General features: G+C 39.1%; 1 long non-coding RNA gene across 1 annotated transcript; it reads left to right on the top strand.

The window, feature by feature from the left end:
• Positions 1 to 13,152: 13,152 nt before the first annotated feature.
• On the top strand, positions 13,153 to 14,626 carry LOC120908256. Its single transcript, XR_005741102.1, has 4 exons — positions 13,153 to 13,546; positions 13,620 to 13,693; positions 13,787 to 14,075; positions 14,151 to 14,626. It is a non-coding gene; the product is annotated as an uncharacterized LOC120908256 (long non-coding RNA).
• Positions 14,627 to 16,186: the final 1,560 nt, after the last annotated feature.

The raw sequence follows: 16,186 nt of genomic DNA, 5'->3' as shown, positions 1-16,186 counted from the left end.
GTCGGCCCGTGATTGGTCGAGCTGGTGCGTGGGAGTAACGCATTCTCCTAGACGTATGCGGGAGAAACGCATGCGAGAATTCGCATGCCGACGTGTCGGAGTCGACATCAGGATTACAATTCGATTTGACCGTTTATTGCGACAACCATTATTATTATTATTATTATTATTATTACCAAAAGAAATATTCTCAACCTGTGGTTGCGTTAGTGACATGACCTGAATAGTTGTTTATTGCAACAAGTTCATTTGTTAAATAGTATAACAGCAATTTTAGGCAATATATTAGTTTTAGAAAAATAGACTATAATAACACGAGCACCAGAAAACGAAACCAAACTTAAAATTACTATATATACAAACAGCTTAGATAAAGTGGTCATCTTATAAGTAAGAGGAGAGTATTAGTATGGAACTGTTATCATATTAAATCAGTGAAATAATACCTTAACGTATTCCTTCAATTCATTTATTATGTGTGTACAAACATCACGCACAATAAGGGATACGGAACTGCTAGAAACCTAAAACAAATGGTAATATTATTATCATTTTATATCGTTCAAATATTGCATAAAACTTACCCTAAACAAAAAAAGCAAGAGATTCATATGATAATCGTTGCTTCGGGCAGATCGAAGGTCGCATCGTTGTATCTTGTCGCTCAATTTTTGGACCAATCCGATTTAAAAGATAGTAAAATTCTTCGCGATTCACACGTAGAAAACTTTCTAGCCGGTTGTTTGGTCCTTCGCCATCTATCGCCCTAAACAGCCGGGTCCAAACACTTTCCCTCTCCAGAAATAGATCGGTCATCCAGCAGCGCCGTGCATTTTCCTCTTGCTGCAGTTCTTCGTCTTCCTCTTCTATGAGTATCAACATGAGAGTAGCCACTTCAGCCGCTAAAGTTGGAAGAAGTTGATTTATTTCCATTTTCCACTGTAAAAAAAAAGAAACTTTGTGTATCACGGCAAAAACACAACCGGAGTGATCTCCGCATAATATAAACACAACCAACTATGTTTGACAACCACAATATGACAGCTGAACATACACGTATTGAAAAGCTCCCAAACGATAGCTACATCGTGTAGCTACATTTGACAAATAGAACAAAAGAAAATGTGTAGCTGTCATTTGTAGTCGCATACATGAATGCAGCGTGTAGGGCCAGCTTTAGGCGGCGCTCTAGCAGCAATCGAAAACGACATCCGACACGAACAAACCCATATAATCATATGGAGGTGCACCAAGGTGGATTTAAAAATATCAGGTGGTGGACTCTAGTGCATTTTGACAATTCGTCACTTGACGTAAGGTCCCCAGGATTCAAACTTTGTTTACATTAATTAAATTTGTTCATATAATTTATCTACCCCATTTTTCGAATAAACATTCTTTAAAAATATATTTTGAACTTTGGGAGTTCTTATTTCTCAGGTCTCGTAGTACAGTCGTCAACTCGTACGACTTAACAACATGCCCGTCATGAGTTCAAGCCCCAAATAGACCGCGCCGCCATACGTAGGACTGACTATCCTGCTATGTGGGGAATCAATTAGTCGCTGAAAGCCAAGCCCACAAGTGGGTAGAGGCAGGCCTTGACCGACATCGGTTGTTGAGCCAAAGAAGAAGAAGAGTTCTTATTTAACATTGAAACATACATTAAAGTGTGTTATTTTGTGTGTGTTATCTGTGAATTTATTCTAGAATTCTTTGTGTTTTCGACATTTTTGACGATAAAAATTAAGAAATCATTTTTTTTCTTTTTCAATTTTTACCTTAATTCCTCATTATCTACGAGCCGCATGGACAATTTACTTGAGATTAGAACTCATGCTTGCATGATTTTAAATTTCGTGCATAAACAAATCATCAAATCTTTTGTTAATATATTACGTTTTTTCGATAAAATCAATAGACACACTAAAATGCACATAATAACAAAGAAATCTGTAATATTTGCTAAGCTTTGTGTGCGGAAACCAATGGTCAACGGTTCTAAAATGACGTAAAGTCCCTCAACTATGGCGACCCCCATAGGCCCTAATCCACCACCTGATATTTTTAATCCACCTTGGAGGTGCACTGTCAGCCACAAACAAACAAACAAGACAAACATGTCAAATCCCATACATTTTTCATGTTCGATGTCGTGTTCGATTGGTGCTTGAGCGCCGGGTAAGCGGTGGCCACATGAAGCAACGATATAGCACACAAACAAAAAAGAGAAAATAAACAATCAAAATTCACATGAAAGAGATCAAACAAAGGGAATACGGAGCAAAACAGCCTATTTATGAAAAAATAAATTATTTTTTCTGTCTGTGAATCCTCCCCACTGTCAAACAGTGTGGCCAGATTATTTTGGCGGTTTTGGTAGGCGCATCAAAATTTCATCGGTAGTTTTCGGTAGATTAAAACTCGAAACTTAACTGAGTTATATTTTTCTCCAGTTCTTTTTCTCGGGGCTCCACGCGACCGCTTAGGGCCGCAGCAGTCTGATTAATTTGATTGTTTTGATTGTTTGGCTGAGTGTTATAGTTCAATGATTAAAAAAAATGAGATTTTTTCCTTCAAACTCTACACTTTCCCTAGACATTGGTATTTCTGGTCACTTTGCCCACATAAAAAGCTTGCGGCAAAATCGCATGCGGCGAAGTTCTGACCGTTCCCTCAAACCGATCATGCGCGTTAGGCGGCGCTCTAGCAGCAATCGAACACGACATCCGACACGAACAAACCCATATAATCATATGGAGGTGTACTGTCAGACACAAACAAACAAACAAGAAAAATGTCGAGTCGAACATGTCAGTTGATTCTGTCTGTGATGTTCGATACCCACCTGTGCTGTGAGTACCTTGGCTGTCAAACGCTTCACAGCTACAGTGCATAGAATTCAATTCGGGATTTATTCCACCTTGGAGGTGCACTGTCAGCCACAAACAAACAAACAAGACAAACATGTCAAATCCCATACATTTTTCATGTTCGATGTCGTGTTCGATTGGTGCTTGAGCGCCGGGTAAGCGGTGGCCACATGAAGCAACGATATAGCACACAAACAAAAAGAGAAAATAAACAATCAAAATTCACATGAAAGAGATCAAACAAAGGGAATACGGAGCAAAACAGCCTATTTATGAAAAAATAAATAATTTTTTTCTGTCTGTGAATTCTCCCCACTGTCAAACAGTGTGGCCAGATTATTTTGGCGGTTTTGGTAGGCGCATCAAAATTTCATCGGTAGTTTTCGGTAGATTAAAACTCGAAACTTAACTGAGTTAAAAGAAGTGAAAGCGAAAGAAGTGTTCAACGGGGGTTGGGGGGGGTTTGGTTGCGCTAATGCGTAAAATGAAAGTTCCATCTCACGAGAATATGCATCCTTTATCTAGGAGATGGATTAGATTTGGTTCAGCGGTCACACAAATGAAGTTCTTTTTGAAGTGTCGCTCTGAAAATTTTACTAGGAATTCTAAGCCAAAGAAGGACTAGATGCTAATTTTTTTCCCCAGTTCTTTTTCTCGGGGCTCCACGCGACCGCTTAGGGCCGCAGCAGTTTGATTAATTTGATTGTTTTGATTGTTTGGCTGAGTATTTCTGGTCACTTTGCCCACATAAAAAGCTTGCGGCAAAATCGCATGCGGCGAAGTTCTGACCGTTCCCTCAAACCGATCATGCGCGTTAGGCGGCGCTCTAGCAGCAATCGAACACGACATCCGACACGAACAAACCCATATAATCATATGGAGGTGTACTGTCAGACACAAACAAACAAACAAGAAAAATGTCGAGTCGAACATGTCAGTTGATTCTGTCTGTGATGTTCGATACCCACCTGTGCTGTGAGTACCTTGGCTGTCAAACGCTTCACAGCTACAGTGCATAGAATTCAATTCGGGATTTATTCCACCTTGGAGGTGCACTGTCAGCCACAAACAAACAAACAAGACAAACATGTCAAATCCCATACATTTTTCATGTTCGATGTCGTGTTCGATTGGTGCTTGAGCGCCGGGTAAGCGGTGGCCACATGAAGCAACGATATAGCACACAAACAAAAAGAGAAAATAAACAATCAAAATTCACATGAAAGAGATCAAACAAAGGGAATACGGAGCAAAACAGCCTATTTATGAAAAAATAAATAATTTTTTTCTGTCTGTGAATTCTCCCCACTGTCAAACAGTGTGGCCAGATTATTTTGGCGGTTTTGGTAGGCGCATCAAAATTTCATCGGTAGTTTTCGGTAGATTAAAACTCGAAACTTAACTGAGTTATATTTTTCTCCAGTTCTTTTTCTCGGGGCTCCACGCGACCGCTTAGGGCCGCAGCAGTTTGATTAATTTGATTGTTTTGATTGTTTGGCTGAGTGTTATAGTTCAATGATTAAAAAAAATGAGATTTTTTCCTTCAAACTCAACACTTTCCCTAGACATTGGTATTTCTGGTCACTTTGCCCACATACAAAAGCTTGCGGCAAAATCGCATGCGGCGAAGTTCTGACCGTTCCCTCAAACCGATCATGCGCGTTAGGCGGCGCTCTAGCAGCAATCGAACACGACATCCGACACGAACAAACCCATATAATCATATGGAGGTGCACTGTCAGACACAAACAAACAAGAAAAACGTCGAGTCGAACATGTCAGTTGATTCTGTCTGTGATGTTCGATACCCACCTGTGCTGTGAGTACCTTGGCTGTCAAACGCTTCACAGCTACAGTAGATAGAATTCAATTCGGGACATTTTTAAGTTTGTTTACGTAGTTTGTCTCTTTTTCTTCTTAAAATTGCGTGTAAAATATTTAAAATAGCTATCAATAATTATTGTTAAACTTTTCAATCAATTATAACATCAAATATAAAGGATTGAAACGTATTAAACTATTGTGTGTACATAATCCATGTGTATGCACTGTATGTGTTTTGGCATGGATGTTTGTTTACATTTTTCAATATTAAATTTGAATGATTTCTATGTTATTATAGATGTGAATAACTAGTAAATTATGAGTTGAATCTTCCCCCCTGTAGGTGGACATTCATTTAAACTATGAAAATGCTTCATTTTCGAGACGAAAAGAAAGGCGTATTGCAGTGCATCATGACAGGTCTATAAGACATCGAACAGCTGACAGAGCACCTATCGAACAGAGTCGTGTTTGTTTGTCTCGTTCGTTGGTCCCAGAGCGCCGCCTTAGGCTGCGCTCTGGCACCACTCGAACACGACAACCGACTCGAACAAACCCATATAATCATATGGAGGTGCACCAAGGTGGATTTAAAAATATCAGGTGGTGGACTCTAGTGCATTTTGACAATTCGTCACTTGACGTAAGGTCCCCAGGATTCAAACTTTGTTTACATTAATTAAATTTGTTCATATAATTTATCTACCCCATTTTTCGAATAAACATTCTTTAAAAATATATTTTGAACTTTGGGAGTTCTTATTTCTCAGGTCTCGTAGTACAGTCGTCAACTCGTACGACTTAACAACATGCCCGTCATGAGTTCAAGCCCCAAATAGACCGCGCCGCCATACGTAGGACTGACTATCCTGCTATGTGGGGAATCAATTAGTCGCTGAAAGCCAAGCCCACAAGTGGGTAGAGGCAGGCCTTCACCGACATCGGTTGTTGAGCCAAAGAAGAAGAAGAGTTTTTATTTAACATTGAAACATACATTAAAGTGTGTTATTTTGTGTTATTCTGTGAATTTATTCTAGAATTCTTTGTGTTTTCGACATTTTTGATGATAAAAATTAAGAAATCATTATTTTTTCAATTTTACCTTAATTCCTCATTATCTACGAGCCGCATGGACAATTTACTTGAGATTAGAACTCATGCTAGCAAGATTTTAAATTTCGTGCATAAACAAATCATCAAATCTTTTGTTAATATATTACGTTTTTCGATAAAATCAATAGACACACTAAAATGCACATAATAACAAAGAAATCTGTAATATTTGCTAAGCTTTGTGTGCGGAAACCAATGGTCAACGGTTCTAAAATGACGTAAAGTCCCTCAACTATGGCGACCCCCCAAAGGCCCTAATCCACCACCTGATATTTTTAATCCACCTTGGAGGTGCACTGTCAGCCACAAACTAACAAACAAGACAAACATGTCAAATCCCATACATTTTTCATGTTCGATGTCGTGTTCGATTGGTGCTTGAGCGCCGGGTAAGCGGTGGCCACATGAAGCAACGATATAGCACACAAACAAAAGAGAAAATAAACAATCAAAATTCACATGAAAGAGATCAAACAAAGGGAATACGGAGCAAAACAGCCTATTTATGAAAAAATAAATAATTTTTTCTGTCTGTGAATTCTCCCCACTGTCAAACAGTGTGGCCAGATTATTTTGGCGGTTTTGGTAGGCGCATCAAAATTTCATCGGTAGTTTTCGGTAGATTAAAACTCGAAACTTAACTGAGTTAAAAGAAGTGAAAGCGAAAGAAGTGTTCAACGGGGGTGGTGGGGGTTTTGGTTGCGCTAATGCGCAAAATGAAAGTTCCATCTCACGAGAATATGCATCCTTTATCTAGGAGATGGATTAGATTTGGTTCAGCGGTCACACAAATGAAGTTCTTTTTGAAGTGTCGCTCTGAAAATTTTACTAGGAATTCTAAGCCAAACAAGGACTAGATGCTAATTTTTTTCCCCCAGTTCTTTTTCTCGGGGCTCCACGCGACCGCTTAGGGCCGCAGCAGTTTGATTAATTTGATTGTTTTGATTGTTTGGCTGAGTGTTATAGTTCAATGATTAAAAAAAATGAGATTTTTTCCTTCAAACTCTACACTTTCCCTAGACATTGGTATTTCTGGTCACTTTGCCCACATGTTAACCGTCCAAATAGACATAGAGCGGCAACGTCGCGCGCGACGAAAAATAGCTCAAAATTTCACTCGGTGTAGATCAAAGTAGCTCATTTGACTCAATCAACCAACTTGTTTTTTATTTGAAAACAGACAAAAATAGGTTAAAATGTGTTCTGATTGAACTGATACAAACTGACTGTCTATTTTTTTGAATTACTGATGATGATTATGGATCGAAATAAGTTTAAATAATAAATTCAGTAGGCGACAAATCATATATAAGCACATTTGGGATGTTGAAATAAGAAAATGCAATTATGTAGGTTTATTATATAGATACCAAGTAGACGTCCAGTTTTCAAGCTGTAGAAAGAGGCAAACTTAAAGTAAACGCTAAATTACTGTGATATATCACTTTGTTTCAAAATGAACAGTCGCCTGTTCGTTGGCCTTAACAAGCATAGCAATCAGATTTATTTGATGTATTTGATAAATTGATCAGATATAATTAAAACAAATTAAAATAATGGGTGTTCTTGTGTGGCTTATTTAGAATTAGTTATTAATTTATTTAGCAAGCACTGACGCAATAAAAGGCCCATTTATTATTATTATTATTATTATTATTATTATTATTATTATTAGTATTATTATTATTATTATTATTATTATTATTATTATTATTATTATTATTATTATTATTATTATTATTATTATTATTATTATTATTATTATTATTATTATTATTATTATTATTATTATTATTATTATTATTATTATTATTATTATTATTAGTATTATTATTATTATTATTACCAAAAGAAATATTCTCAACCTGTGGTTGCGTTAGTGACATGACCTGAATAGTTGTTTATTGCAACAAGTTCATTTGTTAAATAGTATAACAGCAATTTTAGGCAATATATTGGCTGGTATTATTGAATCCGTTCGTAGCGGCGGCGTACGTCCAGACACTCGTTTTCCTAACGTACTAGATGGTTGCTACAGTTATTCACCGCGGCGTTGTAGTAGCGGGCTCAAGAAATGTGTTGCCATCCCTAGAATTTCATGTGAGCGCCGTACGTTTCCGCTTCGAACGGATTCAATAATACCAGCCATTAGTTTTAGAAAAATAGCACCAGCACCAGAAAACGAAACCAAACTTAAAATTACTATATATACAAACAGCTTAGATAAAGTGGTCATCTTATAAGTAAGAGGAGAGTATTAGTATGGAACTGTTATCATATTAAATCAGTGAAATAATACCTTAACGTATTCCTTCAATTCATTTATTATGTGTGTACAAACATCACGCACAATAAGGGATACGGAACTGCTAGAAACCTAAAACAAATGGTAATATTATTATCATTTTATATCGTTCAAATATTGCATAAAACTTACCCTAAACAAAAAAGCAAGAGATTCATATGAGTCTCCCGAAGCTAAAAGCCAAGCCCGATGCATAATCGTTGCTTCGGGCAGATCGAAGGTCGCATCGTTGTATCTTGTCGCTCAATTTTTGGACCAATCCGATTTAAAAGATAGTAAAATTCTTCGCGATTCACACGTAGAAAACTTTCTAGCCGGTTGTTTGGTCCTTCGCCATCTATCGCCCTAAACAGCCGGGTCCAAACGCTTTCCCTCTCCATAAATAGATCGGTCATCCAGCAGCGCCGTGCATTTTCCTCTTGCTGCAGTTCTTCGTCTTCCTCTTCTATGAGTATCAACATGAGAGTAGCCACTAAAGTTGGAAGAAGTTGATTTATTTCCATTTTTCCACTGTAAAAAAAAGAAACTTTGTGTATCACGGCAAAAACACAACCGGAGTGATCTCCGCATAATATAAACACAACCAACTATGTTTGACAAACACAATATGACAGCTGAACACGGATTGAAAAGCTCCCAAACGATATCTACATCGTGTAGCTACATTTGACAAATAGAACAAAAGAAAATGTGTAGCTGTTATTTGTAGTCGCATACATGAATGTAACGTGTAGGGCCAGCTTTAGGCGGCGCTCTAGCAGCAATCGAACACGACAACCGACACGAACAAACCCATATAATCATATGGAGGTGCACCAAGGTGGATTTAAAAATATCAGGTGGTGGACTCTAGTGCATTTTGACAATTCGTCACTTGACGTAAGGTCCCCAGGATTCAAACTTTGTTTACATTAATTAAATTTGTTCATATAATTTATCTACCCCATTTTTTCGAATAAACATTCTTTAAAAATATATTTTGAACTTTGGGAGTTCTTATTTCTCAGGTCTCGTAGTACAGTCGTCAACTCGTACGACTTAACAACATGCCCGTCATGAGTTCAAGCCCCAAATAGACCGCGCCGCCATACGTAGGACTGACTATCCTGCTATGTGGGGAATCAATTAGTCGCTGAAAGCCAAGCCCACAAGTGGGTAGAGGCAGGCCTTCACCGACATCGGTTGTTGAGCCAAAGAAGAAGAAGAGTTCTTATTTAACATTGAAACATACATTAAAGTGTGTTATTTTGTGTTATTCTGTGAATTTATTCTAGAATTCTTTGTGTTTTCGACATTTTGATGATAAAAATTAAGAAATCATTATTTTTTTCAATTTTTACCTTAATTCCTCATTATCTACGAGCCGTATGGACAATTTACTTGAGATTAGAACTCATGCTAGCATGATTTTAAATTTCGTGCATAAACAAATCATCAAATCTTTTGTTAATATATTACGTTTTTCGATAAAATCAATAGACACACTAAAATGCACATAATAACAAAGAAATCTGTAATATTTGCTAAGCTTTGTGTGCGGAAACCAATGGTCAACGGTTCTAAAATGACGTAAAGTCCCTCAACTATGGCGACCCCCAAAGGCCCTAATCCACCACCTGATATTTTTACTCCACCTTGGAGGTGCACTGTCAGCCACAAACTAACAAACAAGACAAACATGTCAAATCCCATACATTTTTCATGTTCGATGTCGTGTTCGATTGGTGCTTGAGCGCCGGGTAAGCGGTGGCCACATGAAGCAACGATATAGCACACAAACAAAAGAGAAAATAAACAATCAAAATTCACATGAAAGAGATCAAACAAAGGGAATACGGAGCAAAACAGCCTATTTATGAAAAAATAAATAATTTTTTCTGTCTGTGAATTCTCCCCACTGTCAAACAGTGTGGCCAGATTATTTTGGCGGTTTTGGTAGGCGCATCAAAATTTCATCGGTAGTTTTCGGTAGATTAAAACTCGAAACTTAACTGAGTTAAAAGAAGTGAAAGCGAAAGAAGTGTTCAACGGGGGGTGGTGGGGGGTTTTGGTTGCGCTAATGCGCAAAATGAAAGTTCCATCTCACGAGAATATGCATCCTTTATCTAGGAGATGGATTAGATTTGGTTCAGCGGTCACACAAATGAAGTTCTTTTGAAGTGTCGCTCTGAAAATTTTAGTAGGAATTCTAAGCCAAAGAAGGACTAGATGCTAATTTTTCCCCAGTTCTTTTTCTCGGGGCTCCACGCGACCGCTTAGGGCAGCAGCAGTTTGATTAATTTGATTGTTTTGATTGTTTGGCTGAGTGTTATAGTTCAATGATTTAAAAAAATGAGATTTTTTCCTTCAAACTCTACACTTTCCCTAGACATTGGTATTTCTGGTCACTTTGCCCACATAAAAAGCTTGCGGCAAAATCGCATGCGGCGAAGTTCTGACCGTTCCCTCAAACCGATCATGCGCGTTAGGCGGCGCTCTAGCAGCAATCGAACACGACATCCGACACGAACAAACCCATATAATCATATGGAGGTGCACTGTCAGACACAAACAAACAAACAAGAAAAACGTCGAGTCGAACATGTCAGTTGATTCTGTCTGTGATGTTCGATACCCACCTGTGCTGTGAGTACCTTGGCTGTCAAACGCTTCACAGCTACAGTAGATAGAATTCAATTCGGGACATTTTAAGTTTGTTTACGTAGTTTGTCTCTTTTTCTTCTTAAAATTGCGTGCAAAATATTTAAAATAGCTATCAATAATTATTGTTAAACTTTTCAATCAATTATAACATCAAATATAAAGGATTGAAACGTATTAAACTATTGTGTGTACATAATCCATGTGTATGCACTGTATGTGTTTTGGCATGGACGTTTGTTTACATTTTTCAATATTAAATTTGAATGATTTCTATGTTATTATAGATGTGAATAACTAGTAAATTATGAGTTGAATCTTCCCCCCTGTAGGTGGACATTCATTTAAACTATGAAAATGCTTCATTTTCGAGACGAAAAAGAAAGGCGTATTGCAGTGCATCATGACAGGTCTATAAGACATCGAACAGCTGACAGAGCACCTATCGAACAGAGTCGTGTTTGTTTGTCTCGTTCGATTGGTCCCAGAGCGCCGCCTTAGGCTGCGCTCTGGCACAACTCGAACACGACAACCGACACGAACAAACCCATATAATCATATGGAGGTGCACCAAGGTGGATTTAAAAATATCAGGTGGTGGACTCTAGTGCATTTTGACAATTCGTCACTTGACGTAAGGTCCCCAGGATTCAAACTTTGTTTACATTAATTAAATTTGTTCATATAATTTATCTACCCCATTTTTTCGAATAAACATTCTTTAAAAATATATTTTGAACTTTGGGAGTTCTTATTTCTCAGGTCTCGTAGTACAGTCGTCAACTCGTACGACTTAACAACATGCCCGTCATGAGTTCAAGCCCCAAATAGACCGCGCCGCCATACGTGGGACTGACTATCCTGCTATGTGGGGAATCAATTAGTCGCTGAAAGCCAAGCCCACAAGTGGGTAGAGGCAGGCCTTCACCGACATCGGTTGTTGAGCCAAAGAAGAAGAAGAGTTCTTATTTAACATTGAAACATACATTAAAGTGTGTTATTTTGTGTTATTCTGTGAATTTATTCTAGAATTCTTTGTGTTTTCGACATTTTTGATGATAAAAATTAAGAAATCATTATTTTTTTTTCAATTTTTACCTTAATTCCTCATTATCTACGAGCCGCATGGACAATTTACTTGAGATTAGAACTCATGCTAGCATGATTTTAAATTTCGTGCATAAACAAATCATCAAATCTTTTGTTAATATACTACGTTTTTTCGATAAAATCAATAGACACACTAAAATGCACATAATAACAAAGAAATCTGTAATATTTGCTAAGCTTTGTGTGCGGAAACCAATGGTCAACGGTTCTAAAATGACGTAAAGTCCCTCAACTATGGCGACCCCCATAGGCCCTAATCCACCACCTGATATTTTTAATCCACCTTGGAGGTGCACTGTCAGCCACAAACAAACAAACAAGACAAACATGTCAAATCCCATACATTTTTCATGTTCGATGTCGTGTTCGATTGGTGCTTGAGCGCCGGGTAAGCGGTGGCCACATGAAGCAACGATATAGCACACAAACAAAAGAGAAAATAAACAATCAAAATTCACATGAAAGAGATCAAACAAAGGGAATACGGAGCAAAACAGCCTATTTATGAAAAAATAAATAATTTTTTTTCTGTCTGTGAATTCTCCCCACTGTCAAACAGTGTGGCCAGATTATTTTGGCGGTTTTGGTAGGCGCATCAAAATTTCATCGGTAGTTTTCGGTAGATTAAAACTCGAAACTTAACTGAGTTAAAAGAAGTGAAAGCGAAAGAAGTGTTCAACGGGGGGTTGGGGGGGGGGTTTGGTTGCGCTAATGCGTAAAATGAAAGTTCCATCTCACGAGAATATGCATCCTTTATCTAGGAGATGGATTAGATTTGGTTCAGCGGTCACACAAATGAAGTTCTTTTTGAAGTGTCGCTCTGAAAATTTTACTAGGAATTCTAAGCCAAAGAAGAACTAGATGCTAATTTTTTTCCCCCAGTTCTTTTTCTCGGGGCTCCACGCGACCGCTTAGGGCCGCAGCAGTTTGATTAATTTGATTGTTTTGATTGTTTGGCTGAGTGTTATAGTTCAATGATTAAAAAAAATGAGATTTTTTCCTTCAAACTCTACACTTTCCCTAGACATTGGTATTTCTGGTCACTTTGCCCACATACAAAAGCTTGCGGCAAAATCGCATGCGGCGAAGTTCTGACCGTTCCCTCAAACCGATCATGCGCGTTAGGCGGCGCTCTAGCAGCAATCGAACACGACATCCGACACGAACAAACCCATATAATCATATGGAGGTGTACTGTCAGACACAAACAAACAAACAAGAAAAATGTCGAGTCGAACATGTCAGCCCGGCAAACAATGCGAGGGTTGGTGAAGTACCTCTCGCTCTAATTTCTCTAGTCTAGTCTAGTTGCCTCGCTTCCTCCTATAGCGATTCTGTCGAGCTGAGCTTTCACGTCCCTCACCACATCTCTCCTTCCTACCCCTCGCCTAAGATCGTCTGACGTCTCGCCTGACACCTTTCGTTGTGTTGGTGCTCTGCGGCTGCTGTCACTGTAGAAGTCAGGTTGTGTGTGTAAAAAAAACGTAAACAGTGTTGTTGGCTGATCAATTTTGGTAAGTTTTTTAATAATTAAGTTCTTAATTTTACGTAAGTAAGTGCCATTTTAGCTAAAGTAAGTGGTAGAAGTCCTGCCCAATGCGTGCTGGCTCCGTCGGAAGCGTTACGTGCATGTACCGGCGTAGAAAAGTGGCGTGATGAACAACACAGCACAAGACAGCAGGTAAGTGTTATCCAGCGATTATCATGATGAAGAAACATTATTTTAATAGACTATGACCTCTTTTAACTTGCAGATATAATGCAGAAATGATATGGGCCTGCCGCAGGTGTTTGCGACTGTGCGCTGTGTATGATTGTGTATGATACGGTAAGTTGTAAGTGGGCCACGAAAGAAGAAGAAGATTGTTTGGTGAAGCTAGGGATTAGGATGCTAATCATTGTGTTTATTCCTTTTTTGCAGCCAATTTTCCTCTATCCTGGAACGAGGAACCATTTAAGAACATCCTCCGGAAGCTGTACGGCGAAGAGTCGGGCTCTACCAGCACAACACCCAGCCGGCACCGGGTGCCCCGATTGCGCCGTGAGACGGTGTCGAGCGCTCGTTCACAACGTTCGGGACAGAAATTCAACCCTTCGAATCATTATCCTCTGCCTCACAATAGCTGCAGCAGCAACAGGACCGAACCGACCGCACTACTGATTGCGGTCAAATACTGATTGCGGTCCTGGCAGGAGAAAAAACCCCACGAGTGAGTTCCTTCTAGATGCACTATCGCTACATCTAAATCTGTTGTCTCTAAACCTAATGTTTTATCTTTCCTCAGGTCAACTGTGATCGAACAGGCTGCTGACGAAAATTCGAAAAGGCGATAAACATTCATCCCCAGCGGCCTACGATGTTCTTAGTGTTCAGTGGTGTGCGCGACCGTCGAAGTGTTAACATTAAAAATTTGAATTAACAAGATAAGACTATTATGGTGATGTCGTGTAGATGTGCGCAAGTGGGTTAAGATTAGACTTAAGTACGATTTAAGGCATAAATCGATATGCCTAATTTTAAGTTAAGTGTTTTGACAAGCGCGTGTGTGTCAAGGGGCGGAATAAGCGCTAAGCAAATTAAGCGGCCGCGTCGGGCCCCGTGGTCTTGAGGGGCCCCAAAAAAGGAACCCCCCCTCCCCCCCCTCGCTCGCAAGTTAAATTGCTACTAAATCCTTCTCTAGTTTAGAATATTTCCCTGCTAGACGCTTAAACCAAGCCTACATTTATTTATTTATTTATTTATACTTATATATTATATTTATTTATATATTTATTGTATGTGCGGCTTTTACACATCATTTAAGATAAATAAATCTAGATTATATTCTCATAAATCACTACGCATTTTTAAAGGGGGAATAAACATGATGACATATATTTAGTTTGTTTGAAGGTTTGTATGCACGTTCACTAGTTGATTTTGTCTGGATGTTTGCGGACTGCATTTCGATTGCGCATGTCGTTTTGCCTCGTCTTGTGTTTTACAATCCCAACAGCAAGGATGCTGCCATCATTACATTGAATTAAGCTGGTATCAGATCCACCAACTTGTAGCGCACCATACTCGCGATGGGTAGGCCATGTCCTACCCCTGGTACTGAACGATCCAGCCCATAGTCGTTCGCAAAGACAGACAAAAGGAAGCTGTTCATGGTGTGTCAAAAATGTGTAACAGATGGTAGAAGATGGGTACCTGCGGGTGAGAGAGTCCGTTTCTAACGTTTTATTATCAGTTGGTGACACGTTCAAAAGGATGTGCGCAGATCACGGCCCGATCCTGAGGGCTCACCGTTGAAAGAGGCACTGTCAGCGTGTGATGTCCTCATAGAGAATCTTGACACGGAACAGAGTGTGGCCGTTGTCTCCCTCCTCCTCCTCCCCCTTCCCACCTTCCCCCTCCCACCGGAAATGCGTGTGTTTTTGTATGTGGCTTTCTTCTTCTTCTTCCTTATGTAGGTGGCTATATAATCATGTTTTAAAAGAAATAAACCAAAGAGCTGTTGAACGACGTTTATGTGTTGTTTTGTCGCACATTTTGTATTAATGTGGATACATAAAGGATGATAATATCATGCCCGTCATTGGTTCAAGCCTCATATAGACCGTCCCCTCGTAGTAAGGACTGGCCAGCCGGGTGTGTGGTACTAAAAAGACGCTAAAGCTTGCATTGGCTGGCATGACCAGGTATACGACAAATAGAAGAAGAAGAAACAGGAAAATGGAAAGCAGCAGTCTGTAGAAGCTTCGGTTGGGACCTTTGCTGTTAAAGAAGAGGGAAATGTCGTTGCATGTGGATGGAATGATGAGGTTGTGGGTGGTTCGGGTGATGAATGGTTGGGAGCGGAGATGAATGAATTGGCGAAGCCAGTTTACCTCTTTCCATGCGTTGTATGAGGAATCAATGAAAATAGTCAAATCGTATTGAATTATGAGTCAATTTTCGGGAATATCAGGAAAGAAAAAAATGCGACATTTTTTTACACATGAGTACATTATCTCATATGGCCGTTAAAACCAGCTTACATCGGGTTGAGATCAACATTGGAGTATCACACATGATAAAAAATCAAATTTCCGGTACGGAATTATTCCTTCACTTTCGCTCGTTTGAAATTGGCTTCATAACCGTTGATCGACATGGCGATCAAATGGCCACATCAGAAACGGCACGGAACGGCAACCACCAGCGTAGCACAGATATTGCTTCAACACCAGAATTGATCGGCTCTCGCATCGTCAAGGTCACAGGTAAAACCAAATACACTACATATATATGAACCAATCGCCCATTCAAGATACAACTACAACCCTACCATATACC

This window comes from Anopheles arabiensis, unplaced genomic scaffold (assembly GCF_016920715.1).
Source record: "Anopheles arabiensis isolate DONGOLA unplaced genomic scaffold, AaraD3 Autosomal_pericentromeric_contig0002, whole genome shotgun sequence".
Classification (NCBI taxonomy): domain Eukaryota; kingdom Metazoa; phylum Arthropoda; class Insecta; order Diptera; family Culicidae; genus Anopheles; species Anopheles arabiensis.
This window is presented reverse-complemented; position numbering and strand designations above follow the sequence as displayed.